Consider the following 21988-nt stretch of genomic DNA (forward strand, 5'->3'; position numbering starts at 1 on the left):
ATCATCATGTCATCAAATTAGATTACAAAATCTTACATCGGTCAAAATTTCTAAAATAGAGGACCCAAATTGTGTGTTAGGTCTTCAATATAATACTAAAATGTTTGGGTTAAGGTGAACTCGTAAGAGTACTTTTTCTCAAAGTGCTGGAGTAACTTCATCCCTTAGTACCTCCTACTTCTTTTCTTTTTTTAGAAGAATATACCTCCTACTCTTTTTTTTTTAATAAAGGAATATACCTCCTACTTGGAAAGTTATTATACAGCTTTGTCCTCGTGAGTTTAACTCAGTTGATATGGACAATGCATAAAAATATGCAAAGTCCGGGGTTCAAACCCCAGCCACCACCAAAAAAAAGTATTATACAGCTTTATATCATCATAACCATATGTAAACTAATTAATCGTAGATACGTGCTTCAATTTCCCGTTCTGTTGCAACAAAAAACCAAGAAAAATGAAAATAAAATATTTATATTAGTTAACAGTGAAATAAAAACATTTTTCTGCACCTTGGTTTCAAGTTTGTAATTGGATTCGCTGAATTGTGCTCGGATGTACGTTATTTTGCTAATTGGTTATGCTATTATCCTCCATGGTAGGGCTGGCAATGAACCGAACCAACTCGACAATAGTTCGGAACTCGATTCGACAATTAACTCGTTAAACTTGGTTCATGAACCAAATGAGCTGAACTTGAGCTAAAAATTAAGTTCGTTAAATAAATGAGCCGAACTTAAACTATATATAGTCCGACTCGGTTGGTTCATGAGCTGACTCGATAATATATACACATATATATTTAATTAATTACAAGATACTAAAATTATATGTATACTAATTATAAGTAAAGAGGTCCTTAAAAAATAAAAAATAAGAAAAGCGAGAGAAAAAAGAAGAAGCTAATAATAAACTAGTGCAAGCTTAGGCTTATAACCACACATATGTATACTGTAATTTGTCCCACATCGGTAAATTTACACAAACTAGCGAGGACGAGTAGTTATAAATAGAAGCACATTAGTGTAGGCGGCACAACAGTGGTAACTATAAGGTGTGTGCATGCTCTTTTACTTCTGCGCATGCTCTTTTCCTTCTGGTAAATAGTTTAATACTATTTTGTTTTTATAAAAAAATTAAATTAAAAGGTTAAGATATACATTTTGACAAAAACAAAAAAAAAAACTTTTGAATTATGTTACTCGGGAAAACGAACCTAACGAGCCGAACCGAGTTGTTCGTGAACTTTAAAAGAGCCGAACTCGAGCTAAAAAAAAGGTTCGCATCGAACTCGAGCCGAGTTTCGAGCCGAGTCCATTCTTATCGAGTCGAGTCGAGCTCAGACGAGTTCGACTCGACTCGGCTCATTTCCAGCCCTACTCCATGGTATGTCCTTTAATATCTATTTTACTTGTATCATCCTTTAGGCATTGTTTGGTTCCATGGAAGGTGAATGGAAAGAAAGCAGGAAGGAAAGAAAGTTCATCAAAATTCGTGTTTCCATTGTTTGGTTGCACTGTCAGAGAGGAAAGAAAGTTTTCTTTGGGTGGGTCCCACATAAAAAAACTTTCCCCTCTAAGATGCGCAGAATGCTTGAGCTGCCATCCATTTTTGTGTAATTTACTAAACATCCCTCACTTTTGAAAACTTTCTTTTACACAGTTTTTTTACTACCAATTAATTTGATTTTGACATCGCAAGGATTCCAACTTTGTTATCCTATCCATCCTGATAATAAAAATTAGGCTACGCTATTGTTTTATTTCTATTTTATATCGTCAATTTTTTTGTGCATATTATATACATGTATGCATTCATTCTAAAAATATATATATGCATATTCATTTTAATATAAAACCCACCCATCATCTTGTTTATAATATATTAATTGAGTTTTGATATATAATTATTATTTTTTTACTAATAATAGCTATATATCTTTCGGTACCTAAAAGTATTAAGTGGCAGATGATTTATATTTATATATATATATATATATATATATATATATATATATATATATATATATATATGGGTTATGATAGAAGACACCTTTTATGAATGTGTCTTTTATCAAGTTACTCTATGAGCATTTGCGAAAAGACACCAACTTACTTTTATGAAGGTGTCTTTTAGCAAAGTTATAGCTAAAAAGTGAAAATCACACATTAAGGTGTGACTTGTTAAAAGACACCACCAAAGGGTGGCTTGTAACAAAACCCTATATATATATATATATATATATATATATATAGACACACATTATTGGTACATATGTTATTAAAATAATTTGTTATATTAAATTAAAATTGTATAATACATGTGTGTATATATCATTTTTATAAAAGGGTATACATGTCATTTACAAAATATAGTTTATTCTTTCCTTCCACTTTCTATTCACTTTCACTATAATCAAACAACCTAACAAATCATCTCACTTTCCATTCACTTTCCTCATACTTTCTTTCCTTTAACAATCTTTCCTCTTACAATCTTTCCTTTCACTTTCTTTGGTAAACTAATTAATCATCATAACCATATGTAAACTAATTAATCGTAGATACGTGCTTCAATTTCCCGTTCTGTTGCAACAAAAAACCAAGAAAAATGAAAATAAAATATTTATATTAGTTAACAGTGAAATAAAAACATTTTTCTGCACCTTGGTTTCACGTTTGTAATTGGATTCGCTGAATTGTGCTCGGATGTACGTTATTTTGCTAATTGGTTATGCTATTATCCTCCATGGTATGTCCTTTAATATCTATTTTACTTGTATCATCCTTTAGGGTTGCTCTTTTTTGTTTACTGGGTCAGATTTTTGTCTCTCAGTTTTATGTATTTCCATTTTTAATTTAATGTATTTTCTTTAGATTAAAAAATTTGAAATTATGTTTCATTTTCGACATCATCAAAATTAAAATAATTTTCTCTGACCAAATAATCATTTTGACAATTCATCTCTCCTTTTAATACAAAAACAATTCATCTGTTAGAATTACACATTAGCATATTTGATTGTTCACAAATTTAATTGTAAAAACTTTTTACAATCAATGATCCGGAAGGTATAATATATGTGGTTGAGGATTGAGATGCTGCTGTGTGTTTTTTCCTTTCAAAAACTAGGTTTCCTCAAGACATAACATAAATGTGAATGGAAAGAGAGTACAAGCATAATGTGAATGTTAGGGTAGAAACGATTTGGATCAGAACCTTTTTCCTCCTTCAAATCTTCATCGCTGTCCAACCTTTGTTTTCAATCACAGATGAGTTTTTCCCCAGTTTTTTGTAGTTGTCTCCCTTGTGGATGAGCTTTGATTTTCTCTATAATTTCTTTTCTTTTCTTTTCTTCTCTCCCACCTAACCCCCTCCCAAACCCCTATCTTCATCTACTGTGTTTTCTTGATCACCCACTATGAAACCCTCCCAATCTATCGATTCTATGATTCCTCATCATCCAAATCAAAAGGAACCTCTCACCTGCACCAATAATTGTCCCCAAACACTAACTGTGAATACCCATATGGTCAATCAATCAGCAAAATCCCCAATCAGCTATGGGGTTCAACCGATTCTGTTTACCCCACCAAGAATCATTCCCCCAACAAGAGAAGATTCAGCTTCAGGCTCAAGAAGTGCTGGACCTGCTACACCTATGAATCAGCAAACTCATAATCCTACCAGCCCTACTCTGATACCCGGTTTCTTCATCTATCCTGAAAATCTTGTCCAAGAAGGTTTGAATCTCTGCAACAATAGCATTCTGGGAAAGCTTATTTCGGAAAAAACGATCCATGTGAGTACTATTCAGAATGGATTGGACAGTATTTGGGGCGCTCCAGCAAGGCTACGCATTCAAGAAATTGAGGGGAAAATTCTCCAATTCTTTGTGGACAAGAAGATCGATCATGACAGGATCTTACAAGGTAATCCCTGGACTTTCAGAAACTCTTGGTTGGTAGTGAAGCCTTGGGATAGGAAAGTGGATCCTCTGTCTCTTGATTTCGAAAGTGTTCCAGTCTGGGTTCAGCTATGGGGTTTACCTGCGCATTGCAAGACGAAACTTATGGGAGAGAGCCTAGGAGCCCTAATGGGAAAGGTTGTTGCATCAGAATTGTACGAGTACCCTGGTAAGAACGTCATTGTTAAAATAAGAGTGGAACTTAATGTCAATAACCCTTTGTCAACTGGAATTCACGTGGGAAATCCCATTGATGGTAATACGTGGGTGGACTTCCGATACGAAAACCTTCCTTTGTTCTGTTTTCAATGTGGCCTCATTGGTCATGGAGAGAAATTATGTCAAAACCCTCCGCTGAACAGGGGTGATGCTGCACCATTGGGACCGTGGATGAGGTCCTCCCAATATGGAAGAAGGATAATGGATCCAAAGGATAGAAAGTTTTACAGCAACCCATCTCAGTCTAAGAATTTTGGTCAGTATAGTCCCCCAGTCCCAGAAGAAATGCTACGCCAACTAGCTGATCTGAAATTGCAAAACACCAACACAAACCAGGAAGAAAACCTACTGAAGAGACCCTATGCAAAATCTTCTATTGAGACACCAGCCGGCCAGATCACGGAGAACATTAGGAAAGAAGAGAATGTAACAATGGTGGAATTTACAGCAGGTATGGCAGCAAATACAACCATGGTTCGAACAGGGTACTACACCGAAGCAAAGAAGCAGAAACTTGAAGTCCTCTCAATGGAAGAGGCAGCTAGGGCAGGCCAGGAAAATCTGGCTGGCCGGAGCCCATGAAGGTCATCTCGTGGAACTGTCGAGGGGTAGGTAACCCTGAGACAGTTAGGGCCTTCCATAGGCTGATCTCTGATAATAATCCGGATCTTGTGTTCTTAATGGAAACTAGGAAAAATAGGAAGAATTTTAGTTTGCTTTCAAAGTGTAGGGATCTTAGTGAGTCAATAATCATTGATTGTTCCACCTCTGGTGGAGGTAAGTCTGGTGGCCCCGCTCTTTGTTGGAATCCTAACACTATTACTGTTGAAATAAAAGGTTTTGATTTTAACTATATCGATGCTGTAATTACTGATATTGCTACTCAATCCCTTTGGAGGGCTACTGGTATTTATGGTTACCCTCAACATCATAACAAGTTTCTTACTTGTGATCTTATTTCTAATCTTGCTGATTATAATCATCATTCTAATTGGTTGCTTTTTGGAGACTTTAACATCATTTTAAATCACAATGAAAAGGCAGGTGGGAACCCCCTGAATCATAATATTACTGCTAGCTTTAGGGACACTATTAATACTTGTGACTTAACTGATCTTGGTTTTGTGGGGGACCCTTTCACTTGGGCTAATAACCAGGAGGATCAGCACCATATCAAATCTAGGATTGATAGGTTCCTTGCTAATAGTGATTGGATTAACTCCTTTCCAAATTACAAAAACTATCACCTTCTTAGATATGGTTCTGATCATTGCCCTATAATGCTTGTTTTTTCTACTAACACTTTATGCAGGAGGTACCCGAAGAAAACTAAGAAATTTGAACAATTTTGGCTTACGGATGACGCAAACAAGCTGGTAACTAAGAATGCTTGGGCCGCTAGCTCTGGTAACATTGACACCAAACTCCAACTCACACTGAGCAAGCTCCATGAATGGGGAAGCAAAAGATTTGGAATCATTCCTAAAAGGATTAAGCAGGTTCAAACCGACCTCCAAGAGTTGATCAAAGATAGCGGTACAATTAATGGGATGAATAAAATTAAATCTAAGACTAAGGAATTGGATGAACTGTTGGAGAATGAGGAATTGTGGTGGCAGCAACGCTCTAGAGCTCTATGGATGCAGCATGGAGACAGAAACACGAAGTTTTTTCATCAAAAGGCTACCCAACGAAAGCGGAAGAATCACATTGAGTCCATTCATAATGGGGAAGGTGTACTTGTTAGTGATCATGATCAAATTGAGGACTGTTTCATCTCTTATTTTACAGATTTATTTACTAGTCAACCTTGTGATAGAATGAAGGAAGCTGTGGAGGTTGTCCAGGATAGAGTTACAGAAGAGATGTTTGAATTTTTAAACAAGCCTTTCACCGGTGAAGAAGTCTATGAAGCTGTACGAAGCATGAAGAGCCTGGCGGCACCCGGCCCTGATGGCCTACCTGCCCTATTCTATCAAAAAAACTGGGACATCGTTGGAAAAGATGTTATATCGGCAGCTTTGGAAATTCTTAACAACAATGGTGACCCCACCCCTCTTAATGCTACCAACATTTGTCTGATCCCCAAAAGCAATAACCCCTCCTCTCCTAATCAGTTTCGCCCCATATCCTTATGTAATGTAACCCTGAAGATTATCACAAAAACTATATCCAATAGGCTGAAACCTATCCTCGCCGATATTATTAGTGTCAACCAAAGTGCCTTTTTACCAGGCAGACTCATCACTGATAACTCCTTAGTAGCTTTTGATGTCTTCCATTACCTCTCTACTACATCCAGAAACAAAGGCTTTATGGGAATAAAAACCGACATGGCCAAGGCTTACGATAGGGTAGAATGGAAGTTCCTTGAGGAAACTATGAAGGCTATGGGCTTCCCCTCCAAGATCATCAACACTATTATGCGGTGTGTATCTACTGTGAGGTTCTCAATTTTAATAAATGGGAATCCTTCTAAGGATTTTTTCCCTCAACGGGGCCTCCGGCAAGGAGACCCCCTCTCCCCTTACCTCTTCATTATCTGTGCTGATGTCCTTTCAGGGTTGATCACTAAAGCCTCTCAGAACAACTTGATTCATGGGGTAAAAATTGCAAATTCTGCCCCTGAAATTACGCACCTGCTCTTCGCAGATGATAGTCTCTTCTTTTGTAAAGCCAATATAGAAGAAGCTCTTAATATTCAGAACATCATAAACTTATATCAAAGCGCGTCTGGGCAGAAAGTTAATTTGGATAAATCTGAGGTTATTTTTAGCAATAAAACTCCCTCGAATACCAGAACCGCCATCAGCCATATCCTTCAAATGGTTACTGTGGAGCGTTTTTCTAAGTACTTGGGCCTACCTACCTACGTCGGAAACAATAAACGGCAGGTGTTTGAATTTATCCAAGACAGAATCATGAAGAAGCTAAAAGGGTGGAAAGAGAAAAACTTATCTTTTGCTGGTAGAAGTACTCTTATAAAAGCAGTCGCGCAAGCAATTCCAACCTATGTTATGAGTGGTTTTCTCCTACCAAAGGGATTTTGCAGACAGCTGGAAAAGATGGTTTGTCGGTTCTGGTGGGGAAGTAACACAGATAAAGGTAAAATCCACTGGGTAAAGTGGAGCACACTCTGTAAAAATAAAGTGAATGGAGGAATGGGCTTTAAAGATCTTAGAGATTTCAATCTGGCATTGTTGGCAAAGCAAGGATGGAGAATTGTCACCAACCCAAACTCCTTGATTGCTAGAGTGTTTAAAGCGAAATACTTTCCCAAAACGTCTTTCTTCGAAGCAAAAGCAACTAGTAGGATGAGCTTTACATGGCGTAGTATTCTCCAAAGTAGATGGGTCCTAACTAAAGGCTGCTTCTGGACAATTGGTAATGGGGAAAATACCAGAATTTGGGATGATAACTGGATTGAACACCAAAATGGTATGCGACTTTGGAGCACTAAGCCTGCTGATTCGAACCTAGCTGTGGTTAAGGATCTCATGACTGACGACCGCAGAGCTTGGAATGTCAATTTAATTCAACATATTATGCTACCCTTTGAAGCAGATCAGATCATGTCTATTCCCCTCACTCACCCGAATGCTACAGACGAGCTCACGTGGAAGGGAACTAGCAATGGAATCTATACTGTCAAATCTGGATATCAATCTATTCAAGAATGGAAAGCCCAATCAGCTGCTATTTCAACCTGTAGTCAAATTGCTAAAGATGAAACTTGGCACAAGCTTTGGAACCTCGATACCCTACCTAAACATGCAGTTCTGGTTTGGCGAATTCTTCACCAGGGAATCCCTGTGAGGGAGAATTTGTTTAAGAAAGGTGTTTTATGTGACCCTTTATGTCCCAGATGTCAAAACCACAATGAAACTATTGACCATGTCTTCATGAACTGTGTTTGGGCACAACAGGTATGGTTCTGCTCTTGTCTCACCATAAAGCCCCATGATGGAAGCTCTAAAAGTTTCACTGAATGGCTGCGGCACATGATTAATAGGAACGACAACGAAACTACTCAACGTATTACGTCCATCATATACTCTATCTGGCATGCTAGGAATGCCTTGGTGTTTCAAAACCGAAACATATCCGTCCTTGAAGCACTTCAGAAGGCCGATAATATTATCTTAGAGTCACAGCTCAGCAGCAAAACTCACTTTGAAAGGGTTCCTCCTAATCATCTGGTCTTAAACCGTCGCAACATTGGCTGGAGTCCCCCGGGGAAGGATGAACTAAAACTCAACGTGGATGCTCACCTACTCGGTGATGGCCGTTGGGGGATAGGTTTTGTCCTTCGTCGGGACGATGGAAGCCCCGTTGTGATGGGGACCAGAACTGCTGATCAATTAAGGAACGCTCAGGAAGCTGAAGCCTGGGGTATTTTAGTTGCGCTGCAATGGGTCCACTCGAAACAGTTGTCCAAAGTTATTATTGAGTCTGACTCTCAGATGATTGTAAACACCATTTGTAATAGGAGGAATACTAGGGGCTACTGGGGTAGGATAACACACAATTGTATAGCTCTTTTAGAGGAGATGAACTCTGTTTCACTCCAGTGGGTTAGGAGAACAGGCAATGAAGTGGCCCACCATGCTGCTAGATGGGCGGCTATTGAGCCTAACAAAGATTGGGACCATTATTTCCCTCCTAACATTGTTACCTATATCCAAAAAGATATAGGCATGAGTTCCGTTTAATATAATGTTTCTGTTATTCAAAAAAAAAAAAAACATAAATGTGAATGTCTCAACCGTTTATACATTTAAATATTAGAATGTTTGAACAATAAAAAATAATATTTATCATACTGGTTTAATGATAAACCACTTTAATAAATGGTCTATGGTAGATTAACATTTGAAAATCACTCAAAATACTAATGTCGCTTTTTTGGATGAAGAAACTAATGATCATCTTTGCTCTCATGAATGAGAAGAGAACCTAGCTGATGTTGGTTTGACAAAAGTAAAGGAAAACAGATGCGAGTTCACTTTTGAGGCACATATCATTATTGTCTTTCTCTTCTTTTTTTAATGGTATGGATCAAGTCATTGTCTCATTGGTTAGAATGAGAAGAAATGTAAACTTCGACTTTCAATAGGTATTGAGACTTGTTATTGGAGTTTTGAGTGATTTTAAAATTAAAATATTTTGGGATCTGAGATTGTGTTCCTCTCTTCAAGGTCTCGGGTTCGATTTTCCCCGATGTCGATTTGGGTGGGCTAGTTTATCTTCTTCAACAAAAAAAAAACTATAGAAATATTTTACCTTATAATTTGTTTATTTTGGAGACCTAATTTTTAGCGAATCGCATGGTCTAAAAAGATACAGGAATATAACTATGTTTTTTAACATAAGAACTTTTTATGAAAACACGGAGTTGGTGGAAATATCAAAAATAGGGGTGGGAGTAACAAAGCTTTACCAAAATAAAACGCCAAGACCTACCAAACACTTAAATGGGTCATTATCCATCTCAAATCAAAGACCAAAACACCACAATACAATTTTTTGTGACTATTACTTTTCTCACCCCATGTGTTTCTCGTGCACCCTATATTTTTTCAAAAATACTCTTTGCTCGGATTATATAATCTGACATGTTGATTTTTTCATTTTCTCTAAACAGGCAAACCCATGTATTGGAAATATCACAGTTCGAATTATATAATCAAAAAAATTCTTGAAGGTGGGAGACATTTCGAATTATATAATCTGAAATCTCCATATATATTGGTTTGCCAAGAATCTAACAAAAGTTCGCCACTTTTTTCATCAAACACTATATGGGCCTCCAAAAACACCTCATATTTGACAAAAACGTGATTTGGAGTAGCAATCTGGTCATCAAGGGACGTCATAAACACCATTTTCGTCGGAATACAAAAGGTAATGTGACTGTAAAACATTCTTCATTCGATTTCTATGTGTTTTCCTTTCAAACATGTCAACTAATTTGTACTGGTTGAGTTCGGATTATACAATGTAGGCTTGGTTCAGAGATGTTGATTACTACATAAAGGTGCATATTAAACGGTAGTTTGGCAAGTTTGTTTTACTGTAGATAACCTTTATGTGTCCACCTCCAATAAAATTCAATACAAAAGGTGCATCGAAGAATGATAAACATATTGTACTACATCCAACAAAACGATCACCTCCACTCTAGGAAGATGTTGACTCTCACGATCCAGATACATAGGCTTCACAGACCAAGTCAATAGGCTCAGATAGGAAAAGTGTGCGTAAAAATAATACGTCTTTTAATCCTAACCCACCTTCGGTTAAAGTCAACACCACAAACAAAGACAAAATATTAGACCATTTACAATGGTTATAAACATTCAACAACCCTCAACACCCACTTTATCAATTCCCAACACTCCACATCATTTTCTCTCTCTTAATTCAACACACATTCAACTTTTACCCTCTCCAATGATTTTTTCATTCAACACTCCACCCCACCACCTTTTATTTTTTATTCTTATTTAATTTTATATTTTTGTTTTTATAATTACATAAAATTACAATTATCGATTATAATTAAATTAAAATAAAAAAACACTTAACAATTTTTTTTTGTTTTTTGTAAAAACAAAATTTATTTAAATAATTTATTTTTATTTTCTTAACTTAAAATGCAATACAACAAACTAAGCACGTGACACACAAATAGCTTAAAATGCAAGACAACAAACAAGCACACAACACACAAGTAATTTATTTAGTACGATATAAATCATCTTCAATCACGAAACATTCCAAACTTTGTCCATACGTGCTTCACTAGATCTGCTTGCAATTCGTGATGAACATTTGAATCACGCAACTCGGATCTAGCACGCACATGATTTGCAAAAGTGGGTAACACCTCGGTCGAGTATGGTTGCGCTGTACTAGATCCACTTCCCTCATATTGCTCAAAATCGGTCAAACGTTGAGCATATGTATCTCGTTCATCCTCAACAATCATATTATGTAATATGATGCATGACCTCATGATGATACCCAAATCGGCTATGTCCCACAAGCGAGCTGGTTCACGGATGATTTTAAATTGAGCTTGAAGCACTCCAAATGCACGTTCGATGTCCTTCCGACATGCCTCCTGATGTTTTGCAAATAACTTATCGGGTTCACTTTGAGGAAGTCTAATCGATTTGACAAAAGTTGGATAAGAAGGGTAGATACCATCAGCTAGATAGTATGCCATATCATAAGGACGTTGATTCACAAAGAAATTCACCCTTGGAGCCTTTCCCTGTTCCATATCATCAAACACCGGTGACCGGTCTAGAACGTTTATATCGTTCAACGTTCCTGGACATCCAAAAAAGGTATGTCAGATCCATAGATCATGATATGCAACTGCTTCAAGAATAACTGTGGTGGTTCCCTTATCCCCCAGGTAAATTGACCTTCCCATGCTTTAGGACAATTTTTTCACTCCCAATGCATGCAGTCAATACTCTCGATCATCCCTGGGAACCCCCGCATTTCACTAACATGTAGTATTCTTTGAAAGTCATCTTGGGTTGGTGCTCTCAGGTACACTTGCTCATACAATCGTATGATTCCTTTACATAATCTACATAAGCACTCCAATGTTGTAGTACCTCCTATTTTGATGTATTCATCGACCGCATCTACCGTCACACCATATGCTAACATTCGCATTGTTGTGGTACATTTTGCTAAGGGTGATATACCTTCTTTGTTGGCGGCATCAACTCGCTGGGTGAAGTAGTTATCACTACTTGAAAGGTCGCCAACGATTCGAAGGAAAACGTGTTTTTGCATCCGGTACCGACGACGAAACATTGCATCGTCATATGTAGGCTCATTGGAAAAGTAGTCGTCAATTAGTCTTTGGTTTGCCGCTGCATGATCTCTATTTAAATATTTTCTACTACGAGATCCACCACCTTCCTCTATTTTTTTTCGATGCTGAATAAATCGGTTGACGATATAAGTGTCTTCAATATCACGTTTTTGTTTGTAGGCTTCGATATCAAAAGGATCCATTGATAGTTTTTGGTGATATTGGAAGTAGATATGAATGAGATTTGTGATATTGGAAGTAGATATGAGTCCCTACATATAAGTACATTGTGTGGTGGACACTGACGGATTCGAAATAAGTTATTGTATTGTATTAAAGCAAACAGTGGGCAATAATTATTAAAGTCACGGGTAGTATAATTTTATTAAACAGTGGGCACACATTCCAACGAATGGAGGAAGACCTTCAAATAGTATATGAAATAAAAGTCACTGATAATTATTAAAGCAAACACTAGGGACTAGACAACACAAACAATTATTAAAGCAAACACTGAGGACTAGACAACACTGATAATTATTAAAGCAAACACTGGGGACTAGACAACACTGATAATTTTGATTGAATACAAACAAATATTTGATTGAAATTAATTTTCAAACAGCTCACGCTCCAACTTTCCCAACAGCTCTTTCTTCCGGTCATCAAGATGCTCTTCGGAACTTAACTTTAGATACATTTTCATTTTCTTAGCTTCAGTCTTTTCTTTCATCAACTTGTTTTTTTGTTGTTTCACCAAGGTTAACTCTTTCAATTGTTCAATCTCTTGCTCCTTTAATTCTTTGATTTGAACGCACTCCTTTTCCACCTTCTCCAAGGTATCGTCCTTGCTTTTCTTTTTACCTTTTTTTTAGCTGCCTCGCTACCCATTGGATGAGCACTAGATCCTACAGAGTCCTCGTGAGATCTCTTAGATCCACTACTTCCTGAGCCAACATTTCCTCCTACTTGACTACCATAATGTGGTTGATCACGGAGAGTGTGCCATTCTTCCTTTAAAGTAAATTGAACATACTTCCCACATGCATATAATTCATGCGCTTTTACTAAAACATCATCTTCTCACCAACCGCTTCCTTGCAAACGCTTAGCGCCTTCATAAGCACCAACCCATTTATTTATTAATTTGCTCATATAATTAAAACGGTTTTGGCATGCAACTACATCGCACGGGGAATCGAATGAGCAATGCTCATTACAATACTCAGCAATTTTACCCCAATATGCTTCACTTGTCTGGTTTCTCCCGACAACACTGCATGTTCCATATTTTATCCACCCACTAGTTAACACCAAATTTTGTTCAGTGTTCCATGATGGTTGCTGGTTTTTCTTGCTCTGAGGAGGTTATCCTCTGGAATTGGAGTGACTTCATTAGCTCTTGTCATTCCATCACGATTTATTTGTGATGAAAATTCAGGATATTCACCAACACTCTGAAAATTTTCGTTCACCATTGGCATATAACCATTAAATGGGGGTGTTTGAGATGGATATCCCATCATAGATCTATAATATGGATTAAAGTTGTTTGGAACAGAGGATGGGTGATTGAAATTTGAGGCAAAACCAAAATTAGGCATGTTTTGAGGATGTTGGTTGGGAAATTGATTTGGGTTTTGAGGATGTTGGTTGGGAAATTGATTTGGGTGTTGATAATTGTTGGGATTTTGGTAGCTAAATGGGTAATCAGAAGAATTTTGGGTGTTGAATTGATTGTTATTGGGATCCATTTCACTAAATAAAGACTAAAACTTCAAAAGAAAAGCTAATAATAAGATTAAGAGAGTGAAAAACTTGGTTTTTTTTTATGTGTCCAAATCAAATGATCCAAGTCTCTATTTATAGAGGAAAAAAATCACGAATTTTGATAAAAAAAAAATATTTGCAATGAAATAATTGAGTCCAAAATATTAAGATGATAAAAATTCAAGCAGCCAATCGAAACGCGCCACGTGTCTTGTCTCTATCCATTTCTCTTTCTCTCTCCGCGTTGAAGGTGAGAAAAACACAAGAAGGGGGGTTGAATTGTGTTTTGAAAAATTCTTCGTTTCTCTAAATAACTGAATACACTGATCAGAAGCTAAGTGAGACAGCTTCTAAAGTGATGATCAGAATCTAAATGCAGCGGAATAAAACAGAGAGAGAGAAGAAGAACGACACAAAGCAATTATACTGGTTCCTTCCACAATCCGGAAGTAGTCCAGTCCCCCTTGCACTTCCAAGGAGATTTCACTATGAGTAATATCTGATTACAAATGCTCAAGCACACAAGCAAGAGACTTCCAATGCTCAAGCACACAAGCAAGAGACTTCCAATGCTCAAGCACACAAGCAAGAGACTTCCTTTGCTCAAGAACACAATCAAGAGACTTCCTGCTCAAGCACAACTGCAAGAGACTTCCTAACTAAACAAAATTACACAGAAAATTGTTTAAGGTTGAACACTTGATATACAATCAGAGGTGCTCACAATACAAATCAGATACAGACTCAATGGACTTAAGAATTTCTAAGATATGACTTTGAGACACAGAAATTCTAAGTGAATGCAGAACAATTTCAGCAGAGGTTTGGTACTTGTGAAAATCTTGTGAGTCTTTCGTTCAGCGTTCTTGCATTACCAATTCTCTAGGTCTTCACTCCTTTATATAGAGGTGTGAAAGAGACGTTGTGAAATTGCCAGCACACCAAAGAGTCGTTGTTGAAGCTTGATCTTTCACCAATGATCTTTTGCCTGATTTGGTTGTTGTCCTATGAAGAACAAATTTGAAATCCATTCCTTATCCAAAGGAACATCTATGCAGGCGAGACCGTATTCTGGAGCTGTTTTCTTGTCTTGAAGTGCAGACACAAAACAGAGTAGTGGAGAACGTGGTTGTACAATTCGTACAAAGTACAATGTCAACGCTTTCGTCCAAATTGCAAACACGCACCTTCAAACACCTTTGAAATGACCGTTGCAAGCTCCACTAATCCTTTGTTTGTGTTTTCGAATCCAATAGACAGCTTTTGCATTGATGATTCTTCAATACTTGATTCTTTGCAAATCCAGTTGATATTCAGCTTCTGGTGAAATGGCTTCTGATGAGGCAGCTTCTGATGATGCAGCTTCTGATGAGATGACTTCTGCAGCTTTCTGATGATGCAGCTTCTGATGATGTGACTTCTGGACCTCTTGTCTTCAGGAGCACTATTCTTCAGGAGCGCTATTTCTTCAGGAGCAGCTTGACTTCAGGAGCGCTTTTTCTTCAGGAGCAAGTTGCCTTCAGGAGCGTCCAAGCTTCAAATCTTTGTTGTTTCCATAGCTCTTTATTTGCTCATTCAGAACCAATGATGATGTAACTTTATAATTATGGTCCTGTACACTTGAACAAATATTAGCTAATCCAATTTACAATTTTTAATACCTTGTTATCATCAAAACTCTTTAAGGTTTATTGTTAAACACATTTTGTTCCAACAATCTCCCCCTTTTTGATGATGACAAACAAAAGTATTTAAAATTGATCAATTGTTGTTAATCTAATTAACAAGTTGACTTTGGGGTTCTGAGGTTTGTAAGCTCAGAATCTGAGGTTTGTAAGCTCAAACTCCCCCTGAGTCTGATAGTCTTTAAGGTGAGGTTTGTAAGCTCCCCCTAAGTTCTATCCAGGTTAATTAAATTCATTTTGCGCGCAATAATTATTATCAGAGCTTAAAAGCAAAATTGAATCATTGAAAGAATTTACTTATAGATAAGAAGAATGGTTCAATTAACTTTACTTGAATTTTGATACTCCTTCGTTCATTCATAGCTTATACCAATAAGGTAAAAAGATAGAAGTTTTTCAAAAATTTCAAATGCCATTAATGGGGCTCAGAGCCTTTAAATACTTGTCACATATACTCCCCCTTTTGTCATTATCAAAAAAAAAATTAAAATAAATCTAAGCACAAAAGACAAAAAGATATGAGAAAAACTCAAACGTGAGAGAGTATACTAAGCAATGAACTAAATAAATCAGAGCAAAAATCATGTATATTCAATTGTCAGAAGCAGCTAAACAGTCAGAATCAGTAAGCATTCAGAAGCAAAGAGAATTAAAACAGAATGGTTTCAGAAGCAAGGACTAGGAATTCAAAACAAACAACAAACAAAAAGAAAAACACAAGGGTGTGCAACTAAGTGTTGGTTTGATGTTGTTTCTTCATCTCCTCCATTTCTTCAATCTTCTTCTGCAACAGTTCTTCAAGCTGTTGTTGCCTCTGGAGAAGAGCCTGTTCCCTTTCCTTAGCTTCTTGCTGCTGCTGTGCCATCTGTTTCTTCAGAAGCTTACACAACCTTGCTTCTCTGGTCAAGTAATCCGTTTCTAAGAAGAAAGGCTGGTTTGCCAGGAGCAGTGTAGAACTTCTTACTCTGAGACTCTGATTCAGATGCTCCATTAACTTCCTGACAGAAGCTTCCTTGCTTCTGATGCACTTAGCCCTTAAGCTTTCAATTAGCTCAGTTGCCCGGTTCTGAAGTGATGCCCAGGAGTCTTCATATGCACTTGTGAGATCAATTGTCCTTCGTTGATCCACAAGATTAAGCAATTTACTAAGGATTGTCAGAAGCTCAGAATTGATATATCCAGATTCCAGGATGTTTGTGGGTGGATGTTCAAGGATTTCAAGATCAGAATCACTGATTTCTAAGTCTTGAATAGGGTTAGGAACTGGAATGGTAAGGTGTGTTTGTGTGTTAGAAGATGAGGGCTGGTCAGAATCAATGTGTGTGGTGGAGGTTGAGGCTTGAACATTGACTAGGGAGATGTCAACATCCATGGGAGTTGGTTCAGGAGAGTGTTCAGGTAAAGGTTGAAATTCAGTTTCAGATGGTGGTTGTTGTGGTGAAGTTGATGTTTGAGTGTTGAGTTGGGGGTCAGTGATGGCTATTGGTGATTGTGGGGGTGTTGTGGGTTTTTGTGGTTCAGGTGTTTGTTGATGAGGGTTTTCTGAAACAACATTTTCAGAAGCAGCTGCTTCTGGAGTTGCTTCAGAGGCTTTTTCTGAGGCTTTGTCTATGGGTAACTCACCTGAGTAGTGGAGAGCAAGATTGTCTAAGACAGAAGTGTCTTCTATTGGTTCAGGTGCTAATGGTGAAGAGGGTGAAGTGGGGATGGAGGTGACTGGAATCTGGATTACCTGATCTGCAGGGCCAGCTTCAGAAGTGATAGTACTAGGTGCTTTCAGAACCGCTTCTGAAGCTTTAACAGCCACTTTCTTGAAAAATTCATCACAATTCTCCAGTCCTGAAGCCTTGAGCCTTTGATCCCTCTCCAAATTGTATTGAGCTTCTTTCCTTTTTAATTCAGCTAGCATCTGAACAGCTTGCCCATCAGCTTCTTTCTCCATATCAGAAGTTACTTCAACCATTGGAGTGAAGGTTAGTTCAGATGCCTTCTTCTTGTGCTCATTTGCCTTTATCCCATCAAGAGCTTTATTCAGATGCTCTTCTGTGATGACTGACTCTGATCTGTCCTTGCTTCTTTTTATGGGAATAGAAGCAGCCCTAATTCTCTTCTTCTCCTGTAACTCTGATAACTTAAAAGCAGCAAATTCCTTAGCCATTCTGGCCTTGGCAGGAGTCAGCTCAACCATAGAGCTTTTTATATCAACAGGTGCCTTTTTCTTCTTCAGCTTGGGCTCAACTTCCTCCTTTTCTATTTCATCCAAAGCTTCATCCAGTTTTTCCTTGTGATAAACTGTTTCAGCTTTCCCCCTCTTTCTTTTGACATCCTTCTTTTGCTTGCCCTTATCAGTAATTGCTTCTGATGCAGTGGCACTCTTTACCTTCTTTACTTTAGCAGGAACAGCTTCCTCCTGAGTGCTTGCATCTTCTTCCAGGACATACTCAGCTACTGATTGAACTAGGAAATCAGAGTCACTTTCCTTAACGATGGGAGGAAAGTCCCTGATTATCTCAGTTTCAGCAGTTGTCATCTCTAACCACTTTTCATCTTTAGGGGCTTCTTTGATGAACTTCATAGAGCATAAGCTCCTGCTACTGATAGTCCTTTCAGCAGTAGAGACTTCGAAACATCTATCAGAAGCACTCCTTGTCCTTTTTAAGAACTCCAGCACCCTTCCTTGATAAAAGATTTCAGACAGTAATCTTCCATAGGGTACTTGTTTTCTTCCTCTGATAGTGCTTTCATTTATGGCCCAGCAGAGATGATCCATTACATATCTTGGGAAGTTTATCTTTTCCAAAATAGCCATGAAGTAGATTGCTAGCTTCTGTTGATTGTTGGGTTGGTCAGATCCTCCTGCTCTTTGAAAGAAGCAATCATTACTGAATTTCACCAACATCCTGTTGTGAATCTCCATTTCAGAAGGCTTTGCATCCTTCTTCCCACCCAAAAGAGTGTTGTAGTAACCTTGTAGCAGGACATCTTCCTTCCTGACTATTTCTTGGAATCTTCCTTCTGCATGCCTTCTACAAGCTTTAGCTATAACTTCCTCAGTGATGGTTATAGGAATGCCCATCACTTCAGACCTTATTTCTAAGTTGTCAAATGATGTAGGATTCATATCCATGACCATTTTCCCTTTCTTTGACCCAGCTTGTTTGCTTACAACTTTTGCAGGCTTTTCATTGTACACTTCAGCTTTTAACCAAAAGTCCTTGACCAAATTCACATATGTTGGCCCATTTAGCATTCTGAAATACTCAGACAGCTCCTGTGTTTCTATTAAGCCTTCCATGTTTACTTCGTACTTCTTGAGTGAAGTAAAATCCACTGATGACTCTATTTGGACTATCAAGGATTCCCATGGAATATCCATAGTCTTTTCTTTGTAGATGGACCCAGATTCTGATACGCTTTGCTTGTTTGAAGTAGATTCTGAAACTTTTGAGCTTGATGATGCCATTTGATGATTGACGAAGATTTGAAGAAGATGAAGATTTTAGGGTTCTAAGGTTGAGAGAATGCGCTTACTTCGCAAACGGTTTGAGAGCAAATGTGTTTGTTGTGAGTGAGTAGTGTGTGAATTGACAAAGTGTTAGAAGTAAAACGATTGCAATTCAAAAGAGACAAACAAACATAACATTAATGACAAAATTGGGGGCGCGTGAAAAGTACTTTCAAAGCTTTTAAATCATCATTGCCCTTTTTAGTTATACACCAACACATACAGGCCACGTAAGAAGTTCACAGAGTAACTACCAAGTTAGTGGGCCAGAAGTTACTTTAACAAGTAACTCCCAACGTTTCCACTTATTCAACTATTCAGAAGCAACAAATCCAGCTTCTGGACTTCAGATGCTGATGTCATCATCAGAAGCGAGTTTTCCTCAGAACCTCAATAAAGAGCTTCTGATGGACTACTGCTTCTGAACTAACTTCAGAACCTAAAATCCTATTCAGGAGCAAGCAAACATTTAATCAGACACGAAGTGCATGTTCAAATTTTTCTTTATAAAATCAAATCTTTCAACAGTTAAAGGCTTAGTAAATATATCAGCCCATTGATTTTCAGTATCAATGAATTGTATATCTAAAATTCCTTTTTGAACATAATCTCTGATAAAATGGTGTTTGATTTCAATGTGCTTAGCTCTTGAATGCAAAATTGGATTTTTAGACAAACAAATAGCAGCAGTATTATCACAATAAATGGGAATACTGTTAGCAGTTATCTGATAATCTTCCAACTGATGTTTCATCCAAAGTAGTTGTGTACAACAACTTGCAGCTGAAATGTATTCTGCTTCTGCTGTAGACATAGCAATAGTTGTTTGTCTTTTGCTAGCCCAGGATATAAGATTATCACCCAGAAATTGACAATTGCCACTGGTTGATTTTCTTTCAATCCTATCACCAGCATAATCAGCATCACAGAATCCAATTAGCTTATAATCTAAGGATTTCCTATAAAGGAGTCCAAGATTAGTTGTTCCCTTCAAATACCTGAAGATTCTCTTGACAGCAGTCATATGAGATTCTCTAGGATCTGATTGGAATCTTGCACACAAGCATACACTGAATAAAATATCTGGCCTAGATGCAGTGAGGTATAACAAAGAACCAATCATACCTCTATACAGCTTCTGATCTACTTTAGCTCCTTCATCTTCTTTGCTCAGGTTGCACGTAGGATGCATTGGAGTGTTCATCACTTTACAATCTTCAAGTTTGAACTTCTTCAGAAGCTCCTTTGTGTACTTTGATTGATGAACATAGACTCCATCTTTGCATTGATTGATTTGAATGCCAAGGAAGAACTTCAGCTCTCCCATCATGCTCATTTCAAATTCATCCTGCATTAACTCAGAAAATTCCTTGCAAAGAGATGCATTAGTAGAACCAAATATTATATCATCAACATATATTTGCACAACAAGAATATCTTTCCCAAGGGTCCTTCTGAAGAGTGTAGTGTCAACCTGTCCTCTCTTAAAATCATTTTTGATTAAGAAATTACTTAGTCTATCATACCAAGCTCTGGGAGCTTGTTTCAAGCCATATAGTGATTTCTTCAGTTTAAAAACATGGTCAGGATATTTAATATCCTCAAATCCAGGAGGTTGCTTAACATACACTTCTTCTTCTATGACACCATTGAGAAATGCACTCTTGACATCCATCTGATATAATATTATGCCATGATTAACTGCATAGGAAAGAAGTAACCTGATTGCTTCCAATCTTGCAACTGGAGCAAACGTTTCAGTGTAATCAATGCCTTCTTGTTGACTATACCCTTGTGCAACAAGTCTGGCTTTGTTTCTTGTTACTTCACCTTGCTCATTCAGCTTGTTTCTGAATACCCATTTTGTTCCAATAATGTTCTTGTGCTGAGGTTTGGGTACCAGATCCCACACATCATTTCTTTGAAATTGATTCAACTCTTCTTGCATAGCTAGGATCCATCCATCATCTGAAAGTGCTTCATCAACTGTTGTAGGTTCAATCATTGAGATTAGTCCAATCATTGACTCTTCTTGTCTGAAATGTGATCTTGTTCTTCTTGGACTATCTTTGTTTCCAATGATTAGCTCCTCAGGATGTGAAGACTTGTGTTTGAATGTGTTTCTGGGAGGATCTTCTTGATGTGAGCCATCTTGTGCTTCATCAGAAGCAGTTTCATCTTGCGCTTCTGATGTGGGTTCAGCTTCTGGACTATCTTCAGACTCAGCTATCTGATCAGGTTCTGGAGTAGCTTCAGGAACCTGTATCTCTGCAAAACTTTCACCCTGCTTTGAAGTTTTATCTTCAAGCTCCTTGTCATCAAATTTAACGTGCATAGATTCTTCAACACAGAGTGTTTCTGAATTATACACTCTGTATGCCTTTGACCTTTCAGAGTAACCTAAAAAGATTCCTCTTTGGGCCTTGGCATCAAATTTCTTTAGGTAGAGCTTGTTGTTCAGAATGTAACAAGTACACCCAAATTGATGAAAGTAAGAGATACTGGGTTTTCTTCCTTTAAAGAGTTCATATGCTGTTTTCTCCAAAATAGGTCTAATATAGATCCTGTTTTGAACATAGCATGCTGTATTCACTGCTTCTGCCCAAAAATGTTTTGGTAAATTATTTTCATGAATCATGGTTCTGGCCATTTCTTGTAAAGTTCTATTCTTTCTCTCTACAACTCCATTTTGTTGTGGTGTTCTAGGAGAAGAGAATTCATGGAAAATTCCATGTTTTTCACAAAAAGCTTCAAATGGCTCATTTTCAAATTCTCCACCATGATCACTTCTGACTTTCAAAATTTTTGATTCTTTTTCAGATTGAATTTGAGTGCAGAAGCTACTGAATACATCACACGCAACATCTTTACTCTTTATGAATTTCACCCAAGTCCATCTGCTGTAATCATCAACAATGACTAATCCATATCTACTTCCATATAAGGATGCAGTACTCACTGGTCCAAATAAATCAATATGGAGTAATTCTAAAGGTCTTGAGG

General features: G+C 37.5%; 1 pseudogene; it reads right to left on the reverse strand.

Annotated features, from left to right (window-relative positions):
- Positions 1 to 10948: 10948 nt before the first annotated feature.
- LOC146944329 (uncharacterized) lies at positions 10949 to 13858 on the reverse strand (annotated as a pseudogene).
- Between the last annotated feature and the right edge of the window lie 8130 nt (positions 13859 to 21988).

The sequence above is a fragment of the Medicago sativa genome, chromosome 2 (assembly GCF_051527215.1).
Source record: "Medicago sativa cultivar Bolivia chromosome 2, Bolivia_mono, whole genome shotgun sequence".
NCBI classification, from domain to species: Eukaryota; Viridiplantae; Streptophyta; class Magnoliopsida; order Fabales; family Fabaceae; genus Medicago; species Medicago sativa.